This window comes from Capsicum annuum, chromosome 11, assembly GCF_002878395.1.
Source record: "Capsicum annuum cultivar UCD-10X-F1 chromosome 11, UCD10Xv1.1, whole genome shotgun sequence".
Taxonomy (NCBI): domain Eukaryota; kingdom Viridiplantae; phylum Streptophyta; class Magnoliopsida; order Solanales; family Solanaceae; genus Capsicum; species Capsicum annuum.
In genome coordinates this window covers 69,407,642-69,421,530 of record NC_061121.1, presented here as the reverse complement: position 1 = coordinate 69,421,530, position 13,889 = coordinate 69,407,642, and the positions used below count along the sequence as shown (strand labels likewise).

The window sequence follows — 13,889 nt, the reverse complement described above, 5'->3', positions numbered from 1 at the left end:
ACTCTTACTAATTATGATACTTAGAGTAAAGAGTTGTTCGAGTATGAACAAGGAATTAAGTATGGGATAATGATCTGAGATGGATTCACTACTAGAAATTACCCCTATTGCAATAAAACTTTTGGCAACGATTTTAAAAGCGTTGCTATAGGAACCGTTGCAAAAAAAAAAGTTCTAATAGAACTCTTTGATGCTACAATCATTGTTATTGCCGGCTATACTGCGGCTATCATGGCTGCTTTACCAAGTGAAGAATGCAATATTACATAAAATCCTATAAAGTTACTTTCTAATATTTAAGCAAGCAAATTTTGATGGTTATTTGTTGTACTAGCCTACTAGGTGACGAGTTTTATTTCAAAGTTGCAGGGAAACAGAAGGGAAACACGACTTCTGGGTATTTTATCATTTGTGCTGAGCACAGTATGGAAGGTTTTGTTTGGAAAGGTCAACTTCTGTTTCTTGTTTCTGTCCTTCCTTTTTTGTTTAAACACCTTTCCCATCTTTCTTGAATATACTAATTTGTTTTCTCAAAAAGGAAAATCTAACTTATTTTCTCGGGGGAGTGTGCTCTTTATGTTGTTTTATTATTTTTTATGTATATATTTGGTTTTAGACAGTTGGGGGTGGGGATAACTGGAAACTTTTTCAGTGCAAAAGGAGAAAAAATGATCATTTAACTAGATTGAGTTCTTATAATTCTAGGATAAAATGCTTTATCTTTACTTATGTTTTCAAGTAACTTGCTTAGCAGCAAGCGTGGAAAACTGAAGAATATATTCTATCACTTATTCAACTGCTTAAGATGTACATCATGTAGCATGTGAATGTTGTGGTCCATCTTTTCTTCATTGTAGTTCTGTTTGATGGAAATTTACTAGTGAGTTCCACTTCTCAACATCAAAAGTTTCTGTTAGGCATATCCACGGGTTAGCAAATAGTGACTTATGTTATTGGATTATTGAAGGGGTTTGTTGGTTTAAATGGTGCAATTATAACACAATTGTTTCATGGAAAGGTTTCTATTGATTAGTCGCTAGGGACATACGTGAGGAAAATTTACAAAACAATGAAATATTAGTTGTAAATTAATGTAATTTTTATAATTTTGTCCATTATTTTGCAAGCTTTGATTTTTAAATATGTTGTCATTTAAGTGCTAATTGAACTTATTTATTTTCTTTTTATAGGTGTTCAAAATTAAGAAGGAGATGAAGAAAGAAGTGATGAAGAAATGATCTTTGCTCAGAAGATTTTTGAATTATTGATAGATGCGCTAATATTGATCGTTTGGATACTGAATTCAGTGAAACTTATCACCACTCGAACTTGCTACTATATGAGAAAACTAATGATCATTTGACTTTATACATTTTGCTTTTGGGTTTCGATTACTAGTTTGTTGCCTAAAATTTTAATTTGAATTATTATATTAATCAAAGATTTTGTTGTGATGTGTATATATATAATTGTATTATGATTCTCTCTCTATATATATATATGTATATATAGTCTATCGTTGCAATAGGTGACAAAAATCATTGCAATAGGTAGCCAAAAAATGTTGTAATAGCCGTCAAAAAGTGTTGCAATAGGTGTCAAAAAGCATTGCAATAGATAGTTAAAAGTCGTTGCAAAAGATCAATAAGTGTTGCAGTAGATATTCAAAAAATTGTTGCAATTGGGTTATTGCAATGCTTTCCTGTCGTTGCAAAATAGTCTATTGCAACGGTTCTTAACCGTTGCTAGAGACAATATGAAGCATCCCAATAGGAGTTAAAATAAACTGCTGCAATAGGTTTATCTATTGCAATTGTTCTTCATTGTTTTTATAGACAATATGAAACGTCCCAATTGGAGTTAAAACAAACTGTTGCAATAGGTCAATCTATTGCAACGATATAGAAATCGTTGCAAAAGTCGTTGCGGTAGCTCTATTGCAACGCTCATATATGAAACACCTGGCAAACCATTGAGGTATCTCTATCGCAATGGTTTTTGTATCTATCGCAATGGTTTTTGAATTATTTCCATAGGGGTAATTTCTAGTAGTGATTTATACATCTCAGTGTTGTTAGCCAAGCTTAATTAAGCTTGCTTTGAGGATTTCTCTTGTACTTAATGAGTAATTCTTCATATAAATAAGCATCTAAGTGTTATGTGAGGTAAATTTAACGTCCATAGTGTGTTCATAGTGAAATTAGAGTCAAAATCCCAAGTTAAGAAGTAAGGGACAAAGGCTAGTACTCTTAGCTTGAGCTATTACGTACTCTAGTTTTTTATCTTGAATTATAGGTAGTTATGTTCTCTAATTTGTGTTGATGGATGTTGCAAGAAGCTTGGGAGTTAATGATGATGATAAAGGGATGCTAAACAAACTGGAAAACAAATGGAAACAACACCACAATGCATGGACTTAAAGTACAAAAGCAAAGGATAAGGCCTGATAAAAATAGGCATTTTTGGAGTGCTTGGTGTGCCACGCTGCCTAGGTGCCATGATATGGCCGTGGTATGCCCTTCCTTGATGCAAATTTCTAGTGAGACATCATATCCTACATGGCACGATATTGGAGTGGATGCCAATAGGTTAAAAATGGCTTTTGTGGTCCTAGTATAAATAGGACACTGATGTTTTGTTGGACACCTTGGACGACCTTGGGACTTGAAGGAAGGATGGAGAACACTTTTGTTAGGTTTTATCTCTATTTAATTTAGTTTGTTTATGGGTTTTATCATGGATTACACACTTTTAATTCTTGTTATCTCTATAATTGGCTAAACACTCTTTTACGGGGTTTAGGCCAAGAACATGAGTACTATTATTTGAAATTGATTTGGTTGTGGTTAATTATCTCACTTGGTTGTTTTTTTAATCCTTTTTATTACTATTTTAAGGATTTGCGACCCTCAGAATACATGTTATAACTTTGTTGTGAACCTGGAAGAATGAGTAGTGGAGTAGAACGTGGGATGAATAGAATAGGATTGTAATCTTCATTAATGGATGTTATAATTTACACTTAGGATAGGAATATACTTATGTGACTGATGTATCATGGAAACACGACACTTTTGAAGCTTAAAACAATGAATTTATGAGTGAACTTAGGATATTTTGTTGGATATGATGTACTTCGGTGTAAATTGCAGGTAAAATAGGTCTTCAATAGTGTTGGGATGAAAAAGGAAAAAAAAGACCAATTTTGACCAGGGTACGAGTCAGCTCTTGAGTTACAAACATCTGGTACGACTTGTATACTGAATCATAAGCATAGCAATACCAAAAGCAAATATGAAAATATAAGTATTGGGAAGATACGACTCTTGCATCTAAGTCGTAAGCTAGGATACGAGTTGTACAACAAAGTTGTAAAAATGACAAAACCTAAGCTAACATCCAAGATTTGAAGTGCCAGAAGTATACAAGTCAGAAGTATGAGTACGACTCGTAAAGGGAGGTCGAACACAAACCAGTGTTCAAAGCTTGGACAGACAAGAGTCCCAAATGGATACGTGTGAAGGACACAAGTCATACACTCAGGTACGACTCGTAAACAAAAGTTGTATACTAAATAGAAAGTTGAATCCTTGGGAGATTAGACACTAGAATGGATACGAGAAGGCAGGGTACGACTCATATGATGCCGGTATGAGTGAAAATCGAGTTATACCGACTGCCGACATAACTTTACCTTTCCCATATTTATTGGGATTTTTATGTTATTTTGAGATACTATAAATACCCTGGGGTTTATCGTTTATTAGGTTACACTCTCTTATGCTTCAGTACAATACTTTACAATACTTTTATAGCTATTCTTGAGATTTTTGGGTTTTTTTTAATTCAAGTCTTTGGAGTTTATTCATATTATTCTTGTGAAATTAATTATATGTGTTCTTCATTGATAATCATGGTATCTTGCACAAACATGAGCGGCTAATCTCCTTGACTAGGGTTGTGAGAACCCTGGTGGATTAGCTACATAGAGGAAGTGTGAGACTCATCTGTTCTAGTATTATGAGTGTATCTTAACCTTCTTCATAATAAATAATCTCAAGTACCTGTAGTAGCTTGAAATAGCCTGTATTTGCACCCATCCCCAAAAGGGATTTGCGATTAGGAAAAGAAGTTAAGACAGTGATTTAAGATAGAAACCTTTACCTTTTAATCCCCATGTCTTATCTAATCATTTAATACTAAAAGGAGTGGTGAATTGAGGTTGTAACAAGGAGCAACAAGGTGATGCCCTGAGACTTAACTGGTAAAGAGTGAGATTTATCTTCACACCCAACAGGCGGTTGATAATACTATCTTGTAGACCTTACATGCAGAACAACTAAAAATTTAGACTGAACACGAGAAATTTAAAGAGTTAAAAAGCCAGGGTGAACACAATCCTAGTGTTCATCTCCTATTGTCTAAAACTCAAAAGCACTCAAGATTTGGTCACTATTGATACTAAAATCCCCTAATTTACTTTCCTGTACTGCTCGTGGATTATATTAAGTCAAGTAAATGTTCACGTTTTTCTATGGGATCGACCCCAACCTAGTTAGGTTATTATATTTACAATCGACCACATTATACTTCTATTTGGAGTGTAGTTTTGGGCGACATCAAATTTTGGTGCCGTTACTAGGGAAGATGATTTGAGTAGTGCATTGAGTTGGTGAAGTTTGTAGGTTTTTATTTTCTATTTTTGATTTGGCATACACCGGTGTATGCCAAGTACTAGGAGTAAAGGAAATCCCTTACTCTCTTTTGATCCAGAAGGATGTCAGGACAAGTTTGTGATGGGTTCAAGACCCCCTCCCCCACCTATGGATCCAAATGTGTCACTCCTGCGTGCTCTATTAAATCCACAAAATATTATTGACATATAACACCTTTTGGAGTGAGAACGAAGAGAAGTTAAAGAGGCTAGACTTGCTGCAGAGGTTGAGTTAGCTCAGCAGGGTGGAATAGTCAGGCCTAGACAGGTAATTGATCGTCGAGTTCCAAGAGATTGAGCTCCAGTTATTTTTGCATATCAACACTTATAACTATATGAGGATGATGATGAAGATCTAGGTTATGTTGAGCCTATTGAGTCATGAGCCATTGTTCTTCCTGCTTTAGTTCCCAATGTGTATTTCTACTGTAATGATCCAATTATTGAATCTGGAGGGTGTATTTTTTGGGTAAAACTAAGGATGATGCAAACATACACCTTGAAAATTTTCTTGGGATCTGCGCATCTTATACTATTCTAGGGGTTGATCAAGAAACATTAAGATTGAGGTTGTTCCCATTTTCGTTTACAGATAAAGCATCACTATTGTTAGCAGAACGTCCAAGAATATCTATCACTACTTGGCACGAGTTGATGAAACAATTTCTGAGAAGATTTTTCCCTCCTGCACGGATGCTACGGTTAAAGGATAAAATTTATAATTTCAGACAGTTACCTACAGATTCTATGTATGAGGCATGGTTTCGATTCATGAAAAAGCGAAGCATAGTACCAAATCACATAATCAGAGGGTCTAACTTGTTAGAAATCTTATATATATATATATATATCACTTAAAAACTATTCGAGAGCGATAGAAAATACTATTTTAGGAGGAGCATTTATGTGTTCGTTGGGATGCTGCGCAGGAAATGCTAGATGATATCACTATGAATAGAGGATGGAATACTAAAGATTCAGAACATAGTGGTGGAACATATACTATTGGAGAAACAAATACTTACAGCACAGTTAATGATATGGTAGCACAAGAGGTTGCACAGCTTCGTACAGATATTGGGTTGTTTACAAAGAAATTTGCAATAATGAGTGTTGAGAAAGTGAATGTAGTAGAAGCACAGGGATCTACTTCTAAACCATTTGAGATTTAATCTGAAGAATATTCAAAGTATGTCGATCGTATATTGACGGATTTTTTAGCCCAAGGGCAAGGGAATCAAGGTAGGAACTATTATAATAATTGGTACAGATATAGGAGTAGAGATAGAGATAGTGATTGTCAACATAAAGATGACAATAAAGAGAAGAGTGACAAGTATATTCCACCAGGTAGTCGTAATACAGAATCCAGAATTGAAGGACTTTTGTCTAAGTTGGTTAAAGGGAAGAAAAGTCAAGAGAGTTGTCTGAAAGATATAAAAGAATATTTGTCAGGTTTGAGCCAGAAAGTTGAATCACATGCTGCCACAATCAAGCAGTTGGAGCAATAATTATGTCAGATGTCAGCCATAGTAAATCAGAGAAAGCCTGGAACTCTTCCGAATAAAACAGTGGTAAATCCAAGAAATGATAGTCATTTCCATGCCATTACCACTCGGAGTGATAAAGTCACTGCAGGCCCACCTATACCCACTATTGATGACCCAAAGAATGATGATGAGCCAGCTAATATAGAGAGCAGTAGCAAGTTGAATAAAGGAAAAGAGAAGGTTATAGAGCATGTCCTGAAGCCCATTCTAAAACCACTTTCTCCTTATCCAGAAAGGCTAAAAAAGAAATAAGGAGATAGTAAGTACTAGAAGTTTTTATCTATGCTAAAAAAAACTATCAGTCAACATACCACTAATAGAGGCATTGGAGAAAATGCCTGGATATACAAAATTTATGAAGGATCTGATCACCAATAGGAGAGAAGTCAGTTATGAGCCAGTTGACAATGTTCATCATTGCAGTGTTGTAGCTACTAGATTATTGGTAGAGAAGAAGGAGGATCCCAGTGCTTTCACTATACCTTGCACCATTGGATCTTTCAACTTTGTGTGTTCCTTTTATGAATTGGATGCTAGCATAAGGCCTTTAACCTAGAGTAATTGCGAAGTCTTAAGAAACTTTTGTTGTTTTTGATTGCTTTTACTATTGTAATGCAGACACAAGTGATCGGGGAGGAATCCAAAGAAAGGAATAAGAAATCAGCTGAAATCTGGTGCAAATAAGCTATAGCGAAGTTGACGCCCTTTTTGACGCACCGTCAGAACATATGACAGACTGTCAAAGTTGCCATCAAGTCAGACAGAACCCGAAAAATTGGGATAAAATATGACGACGTTTTGGAAGTACCTTCAACAATGGGATAGGCCATCAAAGTGGCCATCAACTGAGGCAGATTATGCTAATTCCCAATGAAGATGTGATGATATTTTTCACGAGTCGTCACATATTTGACACGTCGTTATATTCACCGTCAGAAAACTCAGAAGATAGTAATTCATTGGAAACCTTGATGGAATACTGCACACGCCATCATACGTATGACGCACTGTCAAGAATGCCATCACCTATCCCGCAAAAAATCTTAATATTAATTTTATTTCCTTATTTGGGGTTGACTATAAAAAGACCTGTGGGGATGATCGGTCATTATCTATCAGACATTAACCTAGGGAAGAGAGGCACATAATATTGCTCTCTTACATCAATTATTCTTCTTGTTTTTATCAACTATTTTTAGGTTTCTACCTTGTGATTAAATCGAAGAAACTACTTGTTGTTTTCCATCTAATCGTAAGTTATCCTTATCCTTAGCATTATAAATTTAACTTATGATTTCATTCATCAAATCATGAGCGGTTAATTCCATTAGCCGGAGTTATGAGATCTATGGATTAGGGTTCGATATGATTCTAGGTGTTTAGCGGATTCAAAGAGTAGTGGAACATCTTGAAATTCTTTTGTTTAAACTGAAATCTTGTCATTGCAAACATTAGGTTATGCCTTAGGTTTTATTTGCTTCTAATGGAGAAATAGACTAGAGGACAAGAGTTATCAATAGGGACTCGAAAGCTACCAACCTTCTGTTTAATGATTAATGTCGTAACTGGATTAATCTACCTGAGATAACATCCTATTGGAAATATATAAGTTATCTAAGTTCAAGAGAACTAGATACTAAATTATTTGGTGAGGTCGAGAGATAAGTCAGATAGTATAATCGTCAGGGATATTCTACTGTTCTAATCATTTCAAGAATCTCTAGCATTACCTAGTATCTGTCAATTCTCGAAACCCTTAGTGAGCATTGTTTTGGTTTCCCATTTATCTTGATTACAAACACTGAAGTATTGAAAGTGATATCTAACACACTGTGAACTTAAAGCCCCATCTTTTAGAAACAGTAAACTACCAGTAAAATCTTTCGTAAACAAATCGAAGTTCACACCCTATTCCCTGTGGGATTCGACCCCAACCTATTTGGATTTTATATTGACAACGATTGCTTACACCCATTCAAGAGTGTAATTTGAGCATTATCAATCTGAGATAGTCAAAAGTAGAAGCATTATTATCAATATTGCAGAATTTTAAGAGGGCCATTGGATGGTCCATTACAGATATTATAGGTATTCCTCTTGGGTTGTGTACTTACAAAATACAACTTAAACCAAATTGTGTTCCATCTATTGAACATCAATGTCGACTCAATCTTTCTAAGTAGGAGGTGGTGAAGAAAGAAATAATCAAGTGGTTAGATGCTGGTGTGGTATATCCCATTGCTGATAGCAAGTAAGTCTGTCCGGTACAATGTGTTCCAAAGAAAGGCAAAATAACTGTCATGCCTAATGAGAAGAATGAGATAGTGCCTACGAGGAAAGTCACTGGATGAAGAGTGTCCATGGATTATAGAAAATTGAATACATGGACTTAGAAGGACCATTTTCCTATGCCTTTCATGGGTCGGATATTAGACAGGTTAGCAAGTAGAAGATGGTACTGTTTCCTTGATGGGTGCTCAGTCTACAATCAGATCACTATTGCACCTGAGGGCTAAGATAAAATGACGTTTACATGTTATTATGGGACTTTTTCATTCAAACATATGCCATTCGGGATATGCAATGCCCCAACCACATTTAATAGATATATAATGTCAATTTTCTCTAATATGGTAGAAGAGACTATCAAAGTATTCATGGATGATGTTTCAGTTATTGGTGATTCTCTTGAAGATTGCCTAAAGTACTTAACAAGTGCTCTCCAAAGGTGTAAAGAATACAACTTAATACTTATTTGGGAAAAGTGCCATTTTAAGTTCAAGGAAGGAATTTTGATTGGGCACAAGATTTCAAAGAGGGGCATAAGGTTGATCGAGCGAAGATTGAGGTGATTGAGAAATCACCTTACCCAATTTATGTAAAGGAAATTTGAATTCTCCTAGAACATGCAGGTTTTTATATGTAATTTATCAAGGACTTCTCGAAGATTATTAATCCTCTTTGCAAGATTCTTGAGAAGTAGGTAAAATTTAATTTTAATGATGCACGTTAGAAGTCTTTTGAAAGCCTAAAGAGAATTTGGTGACTTCTCTAATTATCGTATCTCCTGATTGGTCTTCACCCTTCGAGATTATGTATGATGCCAGTGGATTAGTTTTAGGGGCTATACTATTCCAATGGAAAAATAATATCCTTCATCCCATCTACTATGCTAATAAGACACTAAATCCTACTCAAAAGAACTATACCATGATAGAGCAAGAGTTAGTGGCAGTGGTTTTTGCCTTTGAAAAGTTTAGGTCTTACTTGATTAGGACAAAGGTAATTGCACACACTGATTATGCAACATTGCGGTACCTAATAGGTAAAAAAGATGCAAAGCCTAGGCTTATTTGGTGGGTGATGTTGTTACAAGAATTTGATTTTGAGGTGAATGATATGAAAAACACAGAAAATTGAGTTGTAGATCACTTTTCTAGACTGGAGGAGGAAACTATGTAGAAGGTTTCTAATGGATTGGAGATTGATGACAGTTTTCAAGATGAATAGATATTAGCAGCTTCGAAAGATCTAATTCCATGGTTTGTGAATTATGAAAATTACTTAGCCAATGATCTAGTCCCGGAAGATCTTTCATATCAGCAAAGAAAGAAGTTCATGCATGAGGTAAGGAAATTTTTTGGCAAAAATCTTATTTATTTAGAATTTGTGCAGATGGAGTCATTCGTTGGTGTATACCTAAGGTGGAGATAATGTTCATACTTGAGGCTTGTCATTTATTGCCAGTTAAGGATCATCATGAAGGGGCCCACACAACGCATAAAATTCTATAATGTGGCTATTATTGGCCAACAATCTACAAAAATGTTCATGATTATGCTTCTTCTTATGACCAATGTCAACAACAAGGTACAATTTCTAGAAGACATGAACTACTTCTGACTCTTATTTTAAAATTAAAATTATCTGATGTATGGGGCATAGATTTCATGAGACCTTTCATGAGTTAGTTTGACATTAAATATATACTTGTGGCTGTAGACTATGTTTTGAAGTGGGTGGAAGCAATTGTGCTTCCTTACAATGAAGCACATAGTGTCACTACCTTTTTTAGAAAGAACATCTTTTCTCAATTTGGCATGCCACGAGCTATTATTAGTGACGGAGAGTCATATTTCTTCAACTATCTATTCAAGAGTTTGCTTGTAAAATATAGAGTGTAACACAAGGTGGCAACACCTTATCATTCACAAACTAGTGGACAAGTTGAAGTTTCTAATAAACAAATCAAGTCTATCTTGATGAAGACTGTAAATACCAATAAGACTTATTGGGCAAGAAAGTTAGATGATGCATTGTGGGCTTACTGCACTACTTATAAAACCCCCTATAGGTGCTTCACCATATCAGCTGGTGTATGTCAAAGCTTGCCACTTGCCAATTGAGCTTGAGCATAAGGCACTATAGGCATTAAAGAAGTCGAATCTAAAATGGCAAGATGCAGCCAAGTCAAGGTTGAATAAGATCAATGAGTTGGATGAATTTCGGCTCCGGACTTATGAAATTTTAGCACTTAATAAAGAAAATATAAAGCTACATCATGACCCTAAGATTGAGAAGAGAGTATTCGAAAAGGGTGACCAGGCTATTTCGTTGTGCCGCAATGTTAAATCAAGCGTTGTATGGGAAGCAACCCATGTTTTTGTACTTATTTATTTATAAGGTAATATGTTTATTTAGTGTGCAGGAATAATGAATGCAGAAAACACCTAGAGAAATTAAAAATTTTTGGTCATACGAACTCTTCACGAGTCGTATGTAGACGGTATGACTCATAAGTAGGAGTTGTATAGAACTGGGAGAAAAATTTAAATCAGCCAAAAGTTTCTGGAATGGATATGATTCTAAGAACTAGTCGTACCCTTAAGGTACGACTTGTCACCTTAAGTCGTACCCACTCCAAAAACCCAGGTAAGATTCCTAGTCTATACGAGTCATAAGCACGACCCATAAGCCTGGATACAAGTCATACACATAACTCTTACCCATACTTACCAGGCCGGTTAGCAGATCAACCTTGCCCAAGAAAATTGAATTAAAAGGAAATTAGGGTACCCGACGGGTACCCGATACTCACAAATGATACCCAACTTCATTTTTACCAAAATTCAACCTCTAATCATGAAATAACTGGCAAATGACTTGATTAAACTACCAACAAGTTCAAAAGTTACAATCTTTGTGAGTTGAGATCAAATTTGAGACGAGAATCGAGTGAAATCAAGAAGTTGTTCTTCAGCTTAATCTCTCAAGTTTCTAAGTAAGTTTTTGAATTTAATCTACTTATTTTGTGTTGAAATGATGAATGCTAGGTAATATGAACTTGGTTTAGTAGAATGCTTATTGATATCAAATTTGTGAAACCCTATTTCTTAGGTTTTGGTTGAAAATAGGAAAATTTGGAAAAATTTGAATGTAGTAGGTATTTGGTATATTTGTGTGGACTAAAATGATTGTTATTGTTGGACATTGTAGTGGGTATATTGGGAAATTGCTTTATAGTCAAACTTTAAAGTTGCACTTTTGTGTTGTAGTGGATACGAGACCTCTTATGACTCATACCCACCGGTACTGGAGTCGTAATAGGACTCGTACCCACTAACAACATGGAAGTCTAGTAATTTTAAGTTTCTAGAATGGATACATCTCGACCATATGAGTCGTACCTAGACCATATGACTCGTACACTCTTAGTTGTACCCACCTGAGAGGCCTGAAGTTAGAATCAATGTTTTTGGTCTGCCTATGATTTTTGTTAATGAGTCGTACCTTATTGGTATGACTGGTTAGAAGGTGTCATAAGCTAACCTGTGAACTAATGTCATTCACCTTACATGATATGACTCGTTCACACGGGTCATACCCAGCGGGTATGACCAGTACCTAGTACTCATACCCTAACTAAAACAGGCATATTGAACTTTAGTTTTAGATTTTTCTTTTCTTTACTTTACTTATTTACTAATAATGGTACATTTGCAGGAACAATTTCTCCCAAAGAATGCTTCCTCATCCAAACAAGCTAAAAAGAACAATACTAAGCACTGGTTGCTAGTGCAGAATTCAGTGATTCTGAGTTTGAGATCTCTACAAATAGCAGTGGTGAATTATATGAGAAAACCACCACTGGAAAAGCTACACAAAGAAAAGTAGTTGAGAAAGTAAAGGGGAAGAAAATGGTTCCCTAAGAGTCAGAATCACCCCTAAAAGGCCTGAGAAGAAAGAATCCTATTGTTTCTTCTCCCCATACACCACAGCTAATGATGATGATGATAATGATGTTGAATCTAAGTAGGGACTAGTTTTGAAAAATCTCAGGGTTCATAAGAGGTAGATGTGACGCTGATAGTTAGACAGGACCCCCCATTTGCACTAACCACTACCCTGATGCCCATTATTAAATTATGAGGGTACCTTGGTATGCAGGATACATTCAATAGTGGGTTGTTCCAAATTTTGAGTGGCAAGATAAAAAGAGTACTATATCCTAAATAAAGGTTGACTTCCACTGGGATGTCAGAATTACCTGGTTTTAAGGAGCGATTCCGGTATTATGGATTTAAGTGGATAAAGAAAGTGCCCGAAAGATATAGTGAGGTTATTTTTTATGAATTTTACGCAGCATACAAAGGTGAACTTCGAGGCAATAACCACAGGGTGGAAGGGTGGTGATCCTATCCCTTTACTTATGATTTGGGGTGTACAGGTGGACATTTCATCCCTCACTATTAGTAGATTTCTGTATGGACCAGAGTATCAGGCTTCGATCAACACAGGGGAGATGGACTATAGAATGGAATAGATAAGGAAGATAACTCGGCGAACGCTGAGTTCTAAAGATAAGATGGTGATTTTTAGGTGGATTGCAAAGAAAATAGCTTCGAATAATGCGAATACAGTCTGGGTTGTAGGAGGCCTATGGGTGGTCTCACAGAAGATTAAGAAGAGTACCCTTAACTTCGAGGGTAATGCTTGGTGGACATTGTCCCGACACCGACTGTTTCCAACTACTAGTGATGATATTGAGAGTAGCTATAATAGTTGGTTTCATAGCTGACTATGAGCTCGACATAGCAGAGTTCTTATATCAAAAGATGTGAGATCGTGTTGTTTGGGGTGAGAAGGCGTTATTAGCTTACCCCTGTATGATTACATAGTTATGTCTGGATGTGGAAGTGTTGGAACTCCCTGGTATAGATGAGATGCTTGAGGCCATGAGGAGATTTGACTTCACTCTGATTAGAAATCCAGCAAACCCAATGAGATGTTAAGCGAGGTAGGTAGCAGACATTTTGGCAAGATTGTTCCCGCAGAGTGGTCAGGCTAATACCACTACTACAGCTGAGGCTATCGAGGTAGAAGCATAGACAGAGGGATCACATACATATGCCATGGGTATATCTAGTACCCCACCTCCAGTACAGTCTGTGCCACCTAGGCCACGAGATATGCCTCTCAATATTATGATGATTTCACAAGCATTTTGGACTGATGTTGTGAACAGATTAGCCATACTGGAGGCTAAGGTAGGTTACATGGAAGAAAGAGTGAAGATATGGCTCGATGCATAGTTTCAGAGTCAAGACAGATGAGTCCAAGGGTGC

General features: G+C 36.1%; 1 long non-coding RNA gene across 1 annotated transcript; it reads left to right on the top strand.

The window, feature by feature from the left end:
• Positions 1 to 209: 209 nt before the first annotated feature.
• LOC107853638 lies at positions 210 to 1,463 on the top strand. The gene is made up of 2 exons (XR_007046663.1): positions 210 to 447; positions 1,191 to 1,463. It is a non-coding gene; the product is annotated as an uncharacterized LOC107853638 (long non-coding RNA).
• Positions 1,464 to 13,889: the final 12,426 nt, after the last annotated feature.